This window comes from Palaemon carinicauda, unplaced genomic scaffold (assembly GCF_036898095.1).
Source record: "Palaemon carinicauda isolate YSFRI2023 unplaced genomic scaffold, ASM3689809v2 scaffold244, whole genome shotgun sequence".
Lineage (NCBI taxonomy): Eukaryota > Metazoa > Arthropoda > Malacostraca > Decapoda > Palaemonidae > Palaemon > Palaemon carinicauda.
The window spans coordinates 62,450-79,161 of NW_027170075.1; the positions used below are offsets into that span (position 1 = coordinate 62,450).

The 16,712-nt window shown below is 45.1% G+C and overlaps 1 protein-coding gene across 1 annotated transcript in view; it reads left to right on the top strand.

Annotated features, from left to right (window-relative positions):
- The window catches only part of LOC137636176 (zinc finger protein 585A-like), an 89,246-nt gene that overhangs the window by 47,975 nt on the left and 24,559 nt on the right, over window positions 1-16,712 (top strand). The window lies entirely within an intron of this gene.

Below are 16,712 nucleotides of genomic sequence, written 5' to 3' on the forward strand. Positions count from 1 at the left end.
TTAGGAGTACCTGCCTCTGCCCAGGCTGACTTCTCAAGTCTGGTGGACTCGCCTCGGAGAACTGCTATGAGACGCTCGAAGGTTTGTTGGACCTTCTTAGACCTGGATCATTTTCTGAAAGGGTTGTTCAGAGCATTTGAAATGTTCAACTTTCTCGACTGGTGCCTGGGAGCCCTCAGCAAGAAAACCTCTCCTGCGGACAAAGATTCTGCCATGCTAATAATGTCCTGCATGGATAAGGCCATCAGAGATGGATCGGGTGAGCTAGCGTCGTTATTTGTATCAGGGGTGTTGAAGAAAAGGGAACAACTGTGTACCTTCCTTTCCGCCAGCATTACACCTTGCCAACGGTCACAACTCCTTTTTGCTCCACTCTCAAAGTTCCTCTTTCCCGAGGAGCTAGTTAAGGACTTGTCGGCTGCCCTGATACAAAAGGACACGCACGATCTTGTAGCCTCATCGGCTCGTAAGTCTAAGGTTGCCACCTCAGTCCCCAAGACTTATCGCTCCCCAGTGGCTGATACCCCGGCTACGAGGTTCATACCGCCCTTTCGTGGTAGAGCCCCCAGCCGAGGAAGCTCCCGTCCAGACTCTCACAGGAGCAAGTCTAGGAAAGGATCCAGGACATCTAAGGGAAAGAACTGACTCAGATTCTCCAGACAACAGTAGGAGCCAGACTCAAGATCTTCTGGCGAGCCTGGGAGAAGAGAGGTGCAGACGCACAGTCTGTCAGTTGGCTGAGGTACGGTTACAGGATTCCATTCTGCCTCAAACCACCTCTGACCACATCGCCCATCAACCTCTCTCCCAACTACAAAGAAGAGGACAAGAGGCTAGCATTGCAACAGGAGGTGTCGCTTCTTGTGCAGAAGAAGGCAGTGGTTATAGTCCGGGACCATCAATCCCCGGGCTTCTACAACCGTCTCTTTCTTGTGGCCAAGAAGACAGGAGGTTGGAGACCGGTGCTGGACGTCAGCTCTCTCAACGAGTATGTCACCAAGCAGACGTTCACGATGGAGACGACCAAGTCGGTCTTAGCAGCGGTCAGACAGGAGGACTGGATGGTCTCGTTGGACTTGAAAGATGCATACTTTCACGTTCCCATTCATCCAGACTCCCAACCTTTCCTGAGATTCGTTTTCGGAAAGGTTGTCTATCAGTTCCAAGCCCTGTGTTTTGGCCTAAGCACAGCTCCTATGGTCTTTACTCATCTGATGAGGAATGTAGCGAAATTCCTACACTTATCGAACATCAGAGCCTCCCTCTACCTAGACGACTGGCTGTTGAGAGCCTCCACGAGTCGTCGTTGTCTGGAGAACCTCAATTGGACTTTAGACTTAATCAGAGACCTAGGTCTATTAGTCAATATAGAGAAATCTCAACTCATTCCCTCCCAATCCATTGTGTACCTGGGAATGGAGATTCAGAGTCAGGATTTTCGGGCTTTTCCATCGGCCCCCAGGATAAACCAAGCCCTAGAGTGCATCATGAGCATGCTGAAGAGGAGCAATTGCTCAGTGAGACAGTGGATGAGTCTCACAGGGACCCTCTCATCACTGGCCCTGTTTGTCGAGCTAGGAAGACTCCACCTCCGCCCTCTTCAATTCCATCTTGCTGCTCATTGGGACAAGGGCTCGACTCTAGAAGCAGTCTCTATCCCTATCAACCAAGAGATGAAGACCACTCTCCTGTGGTGGAAGCACAATCTCCTTCTCAAGGAGGGTCTATCATTGGCCATCCAGACCCCCAATCTTCATCTCTTCTCAGATGCATCGGACTCGGGCTGGGGTGCGACCTTGGACGGACGGGAATGCTCAGGAGTATGGAACAAGGAACAAGGATTACTCCACATCAACTGCAAGGAACTGTTAGCAGTTCATCTTGCCCTGTTGAACTTCAAGTCCCTCCTGCTAGGCAAAGTGGTGGAGGTGAATTCAGACAACACCACAGCCTTGGCTTACATCTCCAAGCAAGGAGGGACCCATTCGAGGAGCCTTTACGAGATCGCAAGGGACCTCCTCATTTGGTCAAGAGGTCTAAACCTCACTCTGGTCACGAGGTTCATCCAGGGCGATATGAATGTTTCAGCGGATCGCCTCAGCAGAAGGAATCAGGTCATTCCCACGGAATGGACCCTCCACAAGAGTGTGTGCAACAGACTTTGGACCTTGTGGGGTCAACCTACCATAGATCTGTTTGCCACCTCCATAACCAAGAGACTTCCGCTTTATTGTTCCCCTGTTCCAGACCCTGCAGCGGTTCATGTGGATGCTTTTCTTCTGAACTGGTCCCATCTCGACCTGTACGCATTCCCTCCGTTCAAGATAATAAACAAAGTTCTGCAGAAATTCGTCTCGCACGAAGGGACACGGCTGACGCTGGTTGCTCCCCTTTGGCCTGCAAGAGAATGGTACACAGAGGTACTTCAATGGCTAGTCGACTTCCCCAGGACTCTACCTCTAAGAGTGGACCTTCTACGTCAACCACACGTAGACAGGTTGCATCCAAACCTCCACGCTCTTCGGCTGACTGCCTTCAGACTGTCGAAAGATTCGCTAGAGCTAGAGGCTTTTCGAAGGAGGCAGCCAGTGCGATTGCCAGAGCTAGAAGAGTTTCCACTCGTAGAGTCTACCAGTCTAAGTGGGAGGTCTTCCGAAGCTGGTGTAGAGCCAATTCAATATCCTCTACCAATACCTCTGTGATCCAAATAGCTGACTTCCTTCTACATCTTAGGAATGAGAGATCCCTTTCAACACCTACGATTAAAGGATATAGGAGCTTGTTGGCCTCAGTTCTCCGCCACAGGGGTTTGGACCTGTCTTCCAACAAGGACCTTCAAGACATTCTCAAGTCTTTTGAGACGTCTAAAGAACGTCGTCTTTCCACTCCAGGCTGGAATCTAGACGTAGTCTTAAGGTTCCTTATGACATCTAGGTTCGAACCTCTCCAGTCAGCTTCCTTTAAGGATCTTACCCTCAAGACTGCTTTTCTCGTTTGCCTTGCAACAGCTAAGAGAGTCAGTGAGGTTCATGCCTTCAGCAAGAACATTGGTTTCACAACCGAATCTGCAACATGTTCTTTTCAGCTTGGATTCCTAGCAAAGAACGAGCTTCCTTCACGTCCTTGGCCTAGATCGTTCGAAATACCTAGCCTCTCCAACATGGTAGGTAACGAACTAGAGAGAGTTCTTTGCCCTGTCAGAGCTCTCAAATATTATCTGAAGAGGTCTAAACCTATTCGAGGACAGTCAGAAGCCTTATGGTGTGCCATCAAGAAACCCTCGAGACCCATGTCCAAGAATGGGCTTTCGTACTATATAAGGCTTCTGATCAGAGAAGCACATTCTCACTTAAAGGAGGAAGACCTTGCATTGCTGAAGGTAAGGACCCACGAAGTAAGAGCTGTAGCTACTTCGTTGGCCTTTAATAAAAACCGTTCTCTGCAGAGCATAATGGATGCAACCTATTGGAGGAGCAAGTCAGTGTTTGCATCATTTTATCTGAAAGATGTCCAGTCTCTTTACGAGAACTGCTACACCCTGGGACCATTCGTAGCAGCGAGTGCAGTAGTAGGTGAGGGCTCAGCCACTACATTCCCTTAATCCCATAACCTTTTTTAACCTTTCTCTTGAATACTTTTATTGTTGTTTTTTATGGTTGTTACGGTAGGCTAAGAAGCCTTCCGCATCCTTGGATTTGGCGGGTGGTCTATTCATTCTTGAGAAGCGCCTGGGTTAAAGGTTTGGTAGAGGTCCTTTAGTAGGGGTTGCAACCCCGTGTACTTTGGCACCTTTGGGTTGATTCAGCCTCCAAGAGGAACGCTGCGCTCAGTAAGGAAGACGAACTTTAAATAAAGAGGCAGAGTAACGGTTCTATTCGACTTCCTTACCAGGTACTTATTATTTCATTGTTATTTGAGATAACTGTTATATGAAATATGGGATACTTAGCTATCCTTTAATCTTGTACACTGGTTTTCACCCACCTCCCTGGGTGTGAATCAGCTACATGATTATCGGGTAAGTTTAATATTGAAAAATGTTATTTTTATTAATAAAATAAATTTTTGAATATACTTACCCGATAATCATGATTTAATCGACCCTCCCTTTCCTCCCCAGAGAGAACCAGTGGACCGAGGAATAATTGAGGAGGTGTCAACAACAAATGATTGAGTACCTGGCCACAGGTGGCGCTGGTAAGTACACCCCCTTCTAGTATTGTGATAGCTGGCGTATCTCTCCATAGAATTCTGTCGGGCAACGGAGTTGACAGCTACATGATTATCGGGTAAGTATATTCAAAAATTTATTTTATTAATAAAAATAACATATTACAAATATTATTTACTGTATCTATATAAAATCATAGATACGTAGCAAAGCAGGAAAACAATCTACGAGAGAGAGAGAGAGAGAGAGAGAGAGAGAGAGAGAGAGAGAGAGAGAGAGAGAGAGAGAGAGAGAGAGAGAGAGAGTTGTTTTACATACGTAAATGTAAATTTTAAACAAAAAAATAGCCCCATTTCATATAAAATAGATTACAAATATTTTACTTTATCATATTACAGTAGTCTGTAAAATACTGTAAAGTTCAGTACAGTATGTTGTTGTTATAGTCGTGGCGATGAAATTCTCACGAAACAAAAACACGCCATTTGATTACAACAGCTGATTCATTCTCTCTCTCTCTCTCTCTCTCTCTCTCTCTCTCTCTCTCTCTCTCTCCTCTCTCTCTCTCTCTCTCTCTCTCTCTCTCTTCGTGTTATACAATACTTACATTTAGATGAAGAAACTATAATTAGTTTTCTTAGTGTCAATTAAATACGAAACAAAAAAATTAGGCCGAGTCTACATCCATTTCAATCATAGCTAAAAATACGGCATCCGATTTCATCAGCAAACCACTATTTTTTGGGAAATAACATTTTATTCTAGAAAATTGCCACTCTTTAAATAGTTAATTGCACATTAAGAAAGCGTGTTCTTTTGTTTTTAAATTTCGGGTGTGTTTTAAAAATCGAGTATTGTTGACTTCTTTTTGTTTTACTTTTGGCTGTGATTAGATCAGCTGTCATCTAGCTGCCGCTCTTGAGTGTGTACGAATACACTAACAAAGTATCGTTTATACCATTTCTTAACTTATTCAAACCGTCTACAGTATACAGTTGATATTACATAAGCACCAATGTGTTATAACCTATCAAATTTTTTTGTTTATTACATTTAAACCCCCCCCTCTCTCTCTCTCTCTCTTCTCTCTCTCTCTCTCTCTCTCTCTCTCTCTCTCTCTCTCTCTCTCTCTCTCTCTCTCTCTCTCTCTCTACCTCTCTCTCTCTACCTCTACCTCTCTCTCTCTACCTCTACCTCTCTCTCTCTCTGGGCTACTTTTCACTACCTCTCATTCCTTACCTCTCTCTATCTCTCTAACAAATGATATCTTTGTTGCTCCTCAAAGTTTCATTTATATTGAAAATCAATCATGATTCAATTTTCCTTACTTTCTCTAATCTCGCACCATCGGTCACATCGCGGTATTTTTTATATTTCCGGAAAATCCGCGATATATGTATATACATGGGTTTTGAAAAAAATCCGCGAAGTGGTGAATCCGCGATGGTCGAACCGCGAAGTAGCGAGGGTTCACTGTATTTGTTTGGGCTCATAGCTCACCCTAATGTTAACTGTACTAAGTGCAATCATTTGGGTTTAATTTCGGGTCAAGTTTGTTTTTGGTGTTTGCATATGAAAAATAGAAGTCTGAAGGATTAAATGCAATATTTTTTTTATGTAACTTTTAAGAAATATTTCTTTGTTCCATCACTTTATACAAACCTTCGCTATTTATAAGTATATTACTTTCGCCGAGGCTGGAAAATGAGCTATAAGACTTTTAGCAAAGGGTTAACTACTCTTTACACTAGTTAGTGGGGGTTGCTTTAGCTCACTTTGGTTTTGGCTTGTCGTTCTTCATCCTCACCAAATTATATTTTGGACTGCCATTAATGGGTTTTGTTTGTGCTTTCTCTTTAATAGTATGTGTTTGTATTGACTTTACCACCATGCATACCTGTCCAGGACTTGAAGGCTGGCCCTGCGGTACCTTCTTGTAGGCCATGGTCACCAACCTCCACACCCTTTGTCCCACCTGGAGAGGTCAATGGTATGATTGTGGTGATAAGTGTAATGAGTGTCGGGAGTGAGCTGGCTCCCAGTGGGAAAGGTTCGGGCAACGGTGGAAGAAGTCAAAGCGGGATACAGTATTTCTCTTTCCAATGTTCCTTTAAAGGGAAAAAAACACAAGACCTCTTCTTCTGCCTCCTGACCTTCCTCCGAAGCTCCTACTCGTTTGGCCTCTTCCAAGAGACTGTGGAGCAGTAGCGTAGACCCTTCAATTTGTGGCCAACCCCTCTCCTTGAGAGATGGTATTGTTTCCCTTAGCAAAGCGGCCCCACTTTTCCCCCTGGGTGAGGCCTTGTCCCTGTCTTCTGTGTTACAGGTTTGGTCATCCTTGGGGCTCCCAGTTCTGCCCTCCAAGGACTCCTTGCTGCAACTTATCCTCCGCGTTGCGAGTGTGAAGCCGTCGTTGACTTCGTAGGAGGATCTTCTAATTCCTGTCGACGTTTTGGTGTCAGAGGCGTCTTCTGTGGCCGCTGCCGACACATCTGCCCCTCCAGACTCTCTGGCTGTTGCTGGCGACTACGTTTCCCCTGTTCTGTCCATCCTTCGAGGGGGAAACAAAGTCCATCGTCTGTCTCCTGTGAGTGGTTCTTCCCCTCGGAGGAGTTCTCTCATAGAGACTCCTCTTCGGAGGACTGCTGATCTAGGTGAGCTTACTGATCCCATGTCTCGGAGCTCCCCCTACGCTTCACCTGAGAGGTTGCCCTTGACCATCGGTGAAAAGGCGCCTCTTCAGGTCTTCAGCCTTGTGTTTTCAGCCAGCCCCCACAGAGGAGCCTCCGCTTTAGTCGTCTTCTAGCCCTCAACCTTTGCCCATTACTGGTCATTATATGACAATGCTGCCGCTAGTCCTTGGCCGTCTACTTTTCTGTGGATCGTTTGCGATCCCTATTAGTGGATGTTCGCCCTTCCAAAAGGCACATCCTTGGTTCAGTTCGACCTTTTTGCCAACCTGCCGTCATCCTTCCTGTCTCCTGTACATCATCCGCATGTTCTTCCGAAGCGTTAAGCTGCGCACCAACACTCTCCTGCTCGCCTGCGGCCTGCAGTGCACCAGTGCTCTCCAACAGCATTTCTTGGCGGTAAAAGGCTATCGCTCAGCCTCAAGCCTCTTCTTTAGACTGAATGGAATGGATATTTTTTTATCGCTAGAAGTTTCCTTACTCATATGGAGTTATGAACTTACCTGTCCTCAGTCTGAAGCGAGACCTCCCCCATGGAACAGGGTTCGAGTTCTCAAGTCTCTAACGAGGCTTCCCTGTAAATCATTATCGCCACCTAACTTGGAAGACGGTGTTCCTGCTAGCTTTGGCTTCAGCAAAGCAAGTTAGTGAACTTCATGGTCTCTCCTATGACATCCCCCATTCAAGGATATGGGGGAGAGGTAACATTCAGCTTTGTCCCTGAGTTTGTTGCTAAGACTCAGAACCCGGGGAGTAGCGGATCCTCGATTCGACTTCTTCCGGATTTTGAGTCTTTGTTCTGTAACAGATGACCCTGATCATCTCTTACTCTCCCCAGTGAAGAGTTTGAGGTTGTACCATAAGAGAACAGCTGCAGCCTGTCCCCGTGTGCCTGCACTCTTCGCCAGCTCAGGAAGAACCAAGAGGCGGGTCACCAAGAACACCATCTCAGCATAGATTTGCAAGGTCATAGACCATATGCTGAATCCAGACCCTCCTCCTTCACGTCACCTCAGAGCTCATGTTGTCAGGGTCGTAGCTACGTCCCTGGCATTCAAGAGGAACTTCTCAGAAACAGGTTCTTCAGGCTGGGGTGTGGAAACATCAGAACACTTTCACAGCCCACTGCCTGCAAGATATGACCCACAGGGGGCTCGATACGTTCTCTATCGTCCCAGAGGTGGCTGCACAACAGCTGGTATAATACCTCAAGCTCTTTATTTGACAAGTAGCAGAAAGTTGAGGGCACTGTTTACCCGGTTTTAATTCTGCGTGAATGAAAAGGTTTGACTGGCTCTTATTCTTTTCTTCATCGTCCCCTCCCTTGCGGAAAGCAGCATACTTGGTTCTCTGCATACGCTGAACTCAAACCACTGCAGGTAAACCATGCTCCCTTGTGTACCTAGTATTAAGGTAATACTGTTGCATCCTCATACATTGGCGAGGTTGTATTAGGAAAGTCTTGATTACAATAGTTTTTATTACAAAACATTCAAAATAACTTTTATCTGGACGGTCACACTTCTAAATATACCTACATACAGCTTGCATAGGCCGCGTCGTGATCAGGGCAACACCTGCCCTGGGTGTTGGGAGTGGTCTGCCTCCCAGCTGAAGAGCTTTGGACGTAGGTGCAAGAAGTCTTGAGATAGATTCTTTTCCTTCGGGGTCCTCATCGAAGTCAAAGAAACATCTGACTTCGACGTTCAAGGAGAAGGATAGACCATTTACCACCAGGTCAACTTTGGGATTCCAGGGACAGAACTGTGGTGATATTTTACAGGTGTGGCCATTGCTGGGTATGGCTGGTCCCCTGTCGAACAAGGCGCTATTGGAGCTTCTCCATTGAGCTTCTGAGAGAAAGTGACACTGGCTTCGTCTGATGTGTATCTGTTGCCGATGTTTGGAGTTTCAGCCGCCTTGCCCACAGTGGGGTTTTCCCCTTTATCTTTGCCTGCTGTGGAACTATAAAATGAGACCTATTTCTTTTGTGTTTTACAGTTGAGCAACCTTTTTCTTGCCAGTTATCACTAGCTGGACCATAGAGAATGATTGCATAGCATTGATTGCCATAGTGTTTATTGATTCTGTATATATCACAGACCGTAAGTGGACCCTCCCTTCAGTGAAAATAGGCTAAAGGCTGGATACCATTTATCAGGTATTATTTCTATCTCATGATTATTTTTATCACTGTCAGTCGTTTTCCCAATATAATATAATCGCCTCATATATAATGACAGATTTTCCATGGGTAGTGTTTCACATACACGTCTCCAGAAACAAGTGACCATAAAGTGGCATAGAAAGAGTTCAGCAGCAGCCAAAGTTAAAGGTTGTCAATGTCCAACCCTGCTGACTCCTTTTGTAGATAATGAACCATAATGTTGCGTGGTTCTCCTTTAAGCTTGAAGCTTTCTCAAGTCACAAGCTTGGAACTTTCTTAATTCATAAGTTCCAAGCTTGAAACTTTCGTATGTTGCAAGCTTAGAACTTTCTTATGTCACAAACTTGAAGCTTTTTTATGTCACAAACTTGGAAATTTGTTTGAATACTTTGACCTTGACCGAAAAGGCTCTTTTTTGGTTTTAATTGCTAAGAAATTTGTATCATAAGCCTTTTGTATTTTATATCTTAATTTTTGGGTGTGGGGGTGTCTTGAAAAAAAAAGAAAGGTACTTGTGTTTTTTTTATTGATATAGGAGTGCCCAATGAGTGGGCTTTTTTTTTTTTAATAACTTTTCTGTCTAGTTTTTATTCAAGTCTTATCCCATCTCATAAGAATGAACTTTTGTTGCCAAGTCGTCTCCCCTTCGTTCAAGTATCCCTAGAAGGACAAATGCCCACTTATAAGCTTAAGAAGTCGTCAGGTGTACACCTCCGCCCTCTCTCTGATCTGGGCGGCTCTTATCAAGGCGAGGGAAACTAGTCGTCTTTCCTTGGCCCTCATCGCTGCCTTCTGACCACGGAAGAATGGTTCCCAGACCTCTTTGTGGTCTAAGTGGAGCCTTTCTCTGTCTGATTGGTAGAGAAATCAGATCTACACGAACAGCCTCACTTTCATCGTTTTCATCAGGGGCTCCACATGCTTCATCTTCATGCTCGGAGCCTGTCAGGAGGTTCTCAACGTAAGAAGGCTTATCGTTTAGTTAGCCTCAGACATTTGACGCTCTACACGTTGAGTTTATCAAGTCAGTTGGGCATTTTTTTGACGCTGATGTCGGATGAAAGGTAATTCTTCTTCCAGACCCTCTCAGTGTAAGATTGCAGAATTCCTGGTCCATCTTCACAGGGATGGAGGGTATCTGTTGTTCTTGAGAAGGTACTGGACAGCACAAAGGCAACCAGAAAGAAACAACTTACCAAGGGAGTAATGTTACTTTGCCATAACAGTAGAACCAAAGCAAAGGCAGAGGGAGAGATATGAAAGAGTTTGTGGTAAATGTTCCTGTCTGTGCAAGATTACTATAAAGCCTTTTGCTATTCATAATTCTGGAGGAAGGCTCAGAGGTGCATAGCAGTATTAGCAAGACAATTTTGATGGTGACTGGAGAGGAAGTACAGTAAAGGAAATAAGACAATGAATGAAACTCTCTGTCTTTTTGAAGAGCAAGGGGAAAACTATTTAAAGAATAAAAGCAACTATGTCACAGGAGATGCTGTGGATTATAGAATCTAGAGAGAATATGAGATTTTTAGATGCCTGAAATGTGTAACAAGAACAGATAAAACACAGATTAAAGTCTGTGGTTCGTATGTTTAGGAAAAATGATATTTTAATTATGAAATAAATTTTTGAATATACTTACCCGGTGAATATATAATAGCTGCTGCTCCAGCGGCTCGACAGAAAACACACACAAAAACTTGCGAGCGATCGCTATGAAGGTTGCGGGTGTGCCCACCAGCGCCAACTATCGGCCAGATACCGCATATACATGTAAACAGACCCAATTTTTCTCATCCCGCTGGGTCTCTATCGGGGAGGAAGGGGGGCCTTTAATTTATATATTCACCGGGTAAGTATATTCAAAAATTTATTTTATAATTAAAATATCATTTTTAAATATTTAACTTAGCCGGTGAATATATAATAGCTGATTCACACCCATGGTGGTGGGTAGAGACCAGAGTTAATTAAGTTTACAGCGTACTGTATATGCTTAGAGTTTTTGACAGTTATATCATAACAAAACCCAAATATATAAAGGTACCTGGTAAGGAAGTTGACTTAGACGATTACTCTGCCTTATTAGTCTGTCTTCCTCACGAAGCCCAGCGATCCTCTTAGGATGCTGAAAGATTCCCAGGAGCTGAAGTATTAAGGGCTGCAACCCATACAACAGGACCTCATCAAACCCCTAATCTGGGCGCTCTCAAGAAATGACTTTGACCACCCGCCAAATCAACCAGGATGCGAAAGGCTTCTTAGCCTTCCGTACAACCCAAAAAACAATATTAAAAACATTTCAAGAGACAGATTAAAAAGGATATTGGAATTAGGGTAATGTAGTGGTAGAACCCTCACCCACTACTGCACTCGCTGCAACGAATGGACCCAGTGTGTAGCAGTCCTCGTAAAGAGTCTGGACATCTTTTAAGTAAAATGACGCGAACACTGACTTGCTTCTCCAAAAAAGTCGCGTCCATAATACTTTGCAGAGATTTATTTTGCTTGAAGGCCACGGAGGTTGCTATAGCTCTAACTTCGTGCGTCTTAACCTTAAGCAAACATCGGTTTTTCTCATTCAAGTGAGAATGAGCTTCTCGTATTAAAAATCTGATAAAATATGACAAAGCATTCTTTGACATAGGCAATGATGGTTTCTTAACTGAGCACCATAATGCCTCAGATTTACCTCGTAATGACTTAGTACGAGCTAAATAGAACTTAAGAGCTCTAACAGGACATAATACTCTTTCCAGTTCGTTGCCTACGATCTCTGATAAGCAAGGAATATCAAAAGATTTAGGCCAAGGACGAGAAGGCAGTTCATTTTTGGCCAGGAAACCAAGTTGAAGAGAACAAGTGGCTTTTTCTGTAGAAAAGCCGATGTTCTTACTGAAGGCATGAAGTTCACTGACCCTTTTAGCCGAAGCCAAGCACACTAGGAAAAGTGTCTTGAGGGTGAGATCCTTCAGGTAGGCTGAATGTAATGGCTCAAACCTGTCTGACATGAGGAACCTTAGGACCACGTCTAAGTTCCATCCAGGAATTGCCAAACGACGTTCCTTAGAGGTCTCGAAAGACTTAAGGAGATCTTGGAGATCTTTATTGTTGGAAAGATCTAAGCCTCTATGTCGAAAGACCGAAGCCAACATGCTCCTGTAGCCCTTAATCGTGGGAGCTGAAAGGGAGCGAACCTTTCTCAGATGTAAAAGAAAATCTGCGATTTGGGCTACAAAGGTACTGGACGAGGACACAGATGCTGACTTGCACCAGTCTCGAAAGACTTCCCACTTCGACTGGTATACTCTAATGGTAGAAGCTCTCCTCGCTCTTGCAATCGCACTGGCTGCCTCCTTCGAAAAGCCTCGAGCTCTTGAGAGTCTTTTGATAGTCTGAAGGAAGTCAGACGAAGAGCGGGGAGGCTTTGATGGACATTCTTTACGTGGGGCTGACGTAACAGATCTACCCTTAGAGGAAGACTTGGAAAGTCTACCAGCCATTGAAGTACCTCGGTGAACCACTCTCTCGCGGGCCAGAGGGTAGCAACCAACGTCAACCTTGTCCCTTCGTGAGAGGCGAACTTCTGCAGTACCTTGTTGACTATCTTGAATGGTGGGAATGCATATAAGTCCAGAAGAGACCAATCCAGTAGAAACGCGTCTATGTGGATTGCTTCTGTATCTAGGACTGGAGAGCAATAGATTGGTAACCTTTTGGTCAACGAGGAGGCAAAGAGGTCTATGGTGGGTTGACCCCAAGTAGCCCAAAGACTCTTGCCCACGTCCTTGTGGAGGGTCCATTCCGTGGGTATCACCTGACCCCTCCGACTGAGACAGTCTGCCAAGACGTTCAAGTCCCCCTGGATGAATCTCGTCAACAGGGAGATGCCTCGATTTCTTGACCATAAGAGAAGGTCCCTTGCGATCTCGAGCAGCGTGAAGGAGTGTGTGCCTCCTTGCTTGGAGATGTACGCCAAAGCTGTGGTGTTGTCTGAGTTGACCTCTACCACTTAGTTTCGAAGAAGCTTTCGAATATCATCAAGGCCAAGTGGACTGCTAATAGCTCCTTGCCGTTGATGTGCATGCTCTTCTGACTTGAGGTCCACAGACCCGAGCATTCCCGACTGTCCAGGGTCGCACCCCAACCCAAATCCGACGCGTCTGAGAACAACACGTGGTTTGGGTTCTTGACTGCTAGGGATAGTCCCTCTCTCAGACTGATATTGCTGTCCCACCATTTCAGGCGTGCCTTTACTGGTTCGGAGACTGGGAATGATACCGTCTCTAACGTCTTGTCCTAGTTCCAGTGAGAGGCTAGATGGAACCGGAGAGGCAGAAGGTGTAGTCTCCCTAGTGAGACAAACTGCTCCAGGGATGAGAGAGTCCCTACGAGACTGTTCCAACTCCTGACTGAACAAACGTTTTCTTTTCAGCATTAGTTGGACTTCGAGCAGGGCTTGTTCTATTCGGTGGCAGACGGAAAAGCCCGAAAAAACTGGACTGCGAATCTCCATCCCCAAATATAGAATAAACTGGGATGGGATCAGTTGGGACTTTTAGGTTGACCAAAAGTCCCAACTCCCTGGCCAGACTCAACGTCCAATGTAGATCCTGCAGACAGCGAAGACTGGACGATGCTCTGAGAGGCCAGTCGTCCAAGTATAGGGAGGCTCGGATCCCCGATAGATGGAGGGATTTTGCCATATTCCTCATGAGCCTCGTAAACACGAGAGGAGCAGGACTGAGGCCAAAGCACAGGGCTCGAAACTGGTACCCCACATTCCTGTAAACAAACCTCAGAAACGGTTGGGAATCCGGGTGTATAGGAATGTGGAAGTATGCCTCCTGAAGGTCCAGAGAGACCATCCAGTCGCCTTCCATTAATGCTGTCAAGACAGCCTGGTAGACTTCATCGTGAAGTTTGTCTTGACAATGAACACATTGAGCGCACTTGCCTCTTACGTACTCCTGCAGTGAACGTGGCTGCCAGATCATTGGAGCCATCCCTGAGGGACTTGTTCCTGCAGAGAACGTGGCTGTCAGATCATTGGAGCCATCCCTGAAAGCCTTGTTTATGCATGACATAATTGTACAGCAAAACTTCAAACGCTCGAAAAAAACTAACAGGAGATGGTCTAGCTCTGAAGTCGACCATAAAATCTTGGAGCGTCTCATGGCCAGGCGCCAGGGAGAGTCTATGAGGTTTGAGAAGTCTATCTGGGCAGAGGCAGGAACTCCCAAGCCGAGAACTTCTCCCGTGTCATATCAGACTCTCGCTCTATAAGCCAGCTAAAAGTAGGGAAAGCAAAGGCTGTCTCCCCCAAACTCCTCCTGGTGATAAACCAGTCGCCTAGCAAACGTAAAGCTCTCTTAGAAGAGCGAGAGAGCACTAGCTTATAAAACAACGGCTTCGAAGTAGCTAGGCCTAGTGTAAACTCTGACGTTTAGGCGAACGAGGAGCAGCAGTTACAAAAAGATCCGGACAAAGATCCTTAAAAATCAGCATGATTTATTTAAAGTCCATAGAGGGCTGAGCAGCTTTAGGCTCCTCTCTGTCTGACAGAGTCCTCAAGGGAATATCAGTAGGAGGGGGAACAGCAACTTCCTCATCTGAAGGAACCTTGTCCGACAATAGCCGAGTCTCAAGCAAGGGAGAGACCTGCCGTGGTGGCAATGCTTGACAAGCAGAGTCCACACGCAAAGGAGCAACAGTAGCAGTCAAGGATGCTATGTCATGTAACTGCTTAAAGGACTGACCAGCAACAACCAACAGGTGCGGGAGGACGCTCGACGTCAACTCGAGACTGCCTTGACTGCCTAGACTGAGCAGTCAAAACAACTCTTGACTGCGGTGCTTGACGCTCAACGTCAAAACAAGTCAACTTCGCTGGTTGGCGAACGTCCTGAACGTCAACAAGAGCATGCGGCAGCGGCTGAACGTCCACAAGCGGCTGAAAGTCAACACTGGACTGCATCGAGTGAGGCTCTACAAAACGTGACTTTGTAACGTCAACGTCAACAGGACGAGCAAAGGTTCGTTTGGGCGGCTGACGGCCAGGATCTCGATCAGCTAAGCGGCGAGGATCATCGTGAACCTGCTCAGCAGAATAGTCCTCCATAAGAGAGGCAAGCTTATTCTGCATGTCTTGCCGTACAACCCATTTAGGATCAACGGGAATGGTTGCGGTAAGAGACGAGGGTAACGTCTGTGACTGCAAAACCTTGCCTACAAAAAGACTCTCGGAGCCTTGTTACACTTTTGTTTAGGCGGCGAGCAGTCTTCCGATGACTGCATAGGGTCAGAGCTGTCCTAATAGTTAAAACCAGGACGCTGGACCTGTCCTGAAAGGACTGACTTTCGCTTAAATGGCCTCGAAACCTTGTTCCACGGTTTCTTATGCGAAAAGCCTTCGGATGACGAGGAGAAAATCGTCTCGCTCGTCTTATGGTAGGGGCGGTGTTGATGAGACACGCCTGAAACCATAGAGGGAACGTCTGTTCGCTGATCAAGTCCTCTCGAACCCATAAGTCGTACGACATTACTTCTCCCCTGGGCTTGGGAGCTTGCAAGAGGTCTCGGACTAGGCGAACGACAGGCACGAACAGACGAACCCTCGGTCGCAACACTGATAACACTTTGCGCAACTATCACTTTATCACTACGATTTTCTGTTTTGCACTTATTTCACTGAAATCGAATTTTTTAACAATTCACATTAGGTATGAATAAAACTGATTTCTACCTGAAGCACGCAATTCTACCCTCATCAAAAGGTTATAATTGCGAAATCAGTCGTATAATGTAAGCACATTAATACAAGCAAAAAACAGTAAACATATTTTAAGATAAAAAGATCAGTGGCTGGGAAGGAGACTAAACACTAGTTCATTCAAAACTACGTTTTCAATCTCTCACCGTACAGTGCCTTGGGACGAGAATAAAAACTAAATACGTTTTATCCTTTCTCCCCGTACAGAGACTAGGGACGAGAGTAAAAAAAACTGACTCGAGAACAACGTTACTCGCTTGGAACGAGAATAAAGATTGGAACGTTCTCTCTCCTCTCTCTCTCCGTCTCTATCTCTCTCTCTCTCTCTCTCTCTCTTGATTTCGCACCGAAGAGAAGAGCCCACTTACCTTTCGTCAATAAACAGGTTATTTGACCAAAGGAAAAAACTGAAAGGTTTTTTCAATTAAAAAGTTCCTTTAAAATAGTATTTAAAACATTTAAGCTTTGAAAGAAGAATGAACAAAACGTCAGAATCGATTTACTCTTTCTGCAAAGTGAAACCGTGATACTCTCTCTCTCTATCGTAACGATAGAGCGCAAACTGCGTAGCATAAATAAACTAAACGTTAGTTCATCTTTGAAACAGTACGAAGACTATTCAAAGAAAATCTTTCATAAAATATATACTAAAAAATATTCATTTAATAAGTTTTAAATCATTTGCTCTGTAAAAGTTATTTACGATTGAAAGGGCTCAACGTTGTTTAACTTCGGTTTCCAAGTTAGGACCGCCTACTCTCAGGAAAGGTCGCATATAAACAAATCATTAAAATTTATCTTGATCTTTATTATAAATGGAAAGCTAATCGAAGAGGCCTAATAAAGGCGGTTGAGATATAAAATATATAGAGGAAAATCTATAATTAATTTATAACGTAATAAGATAATTGC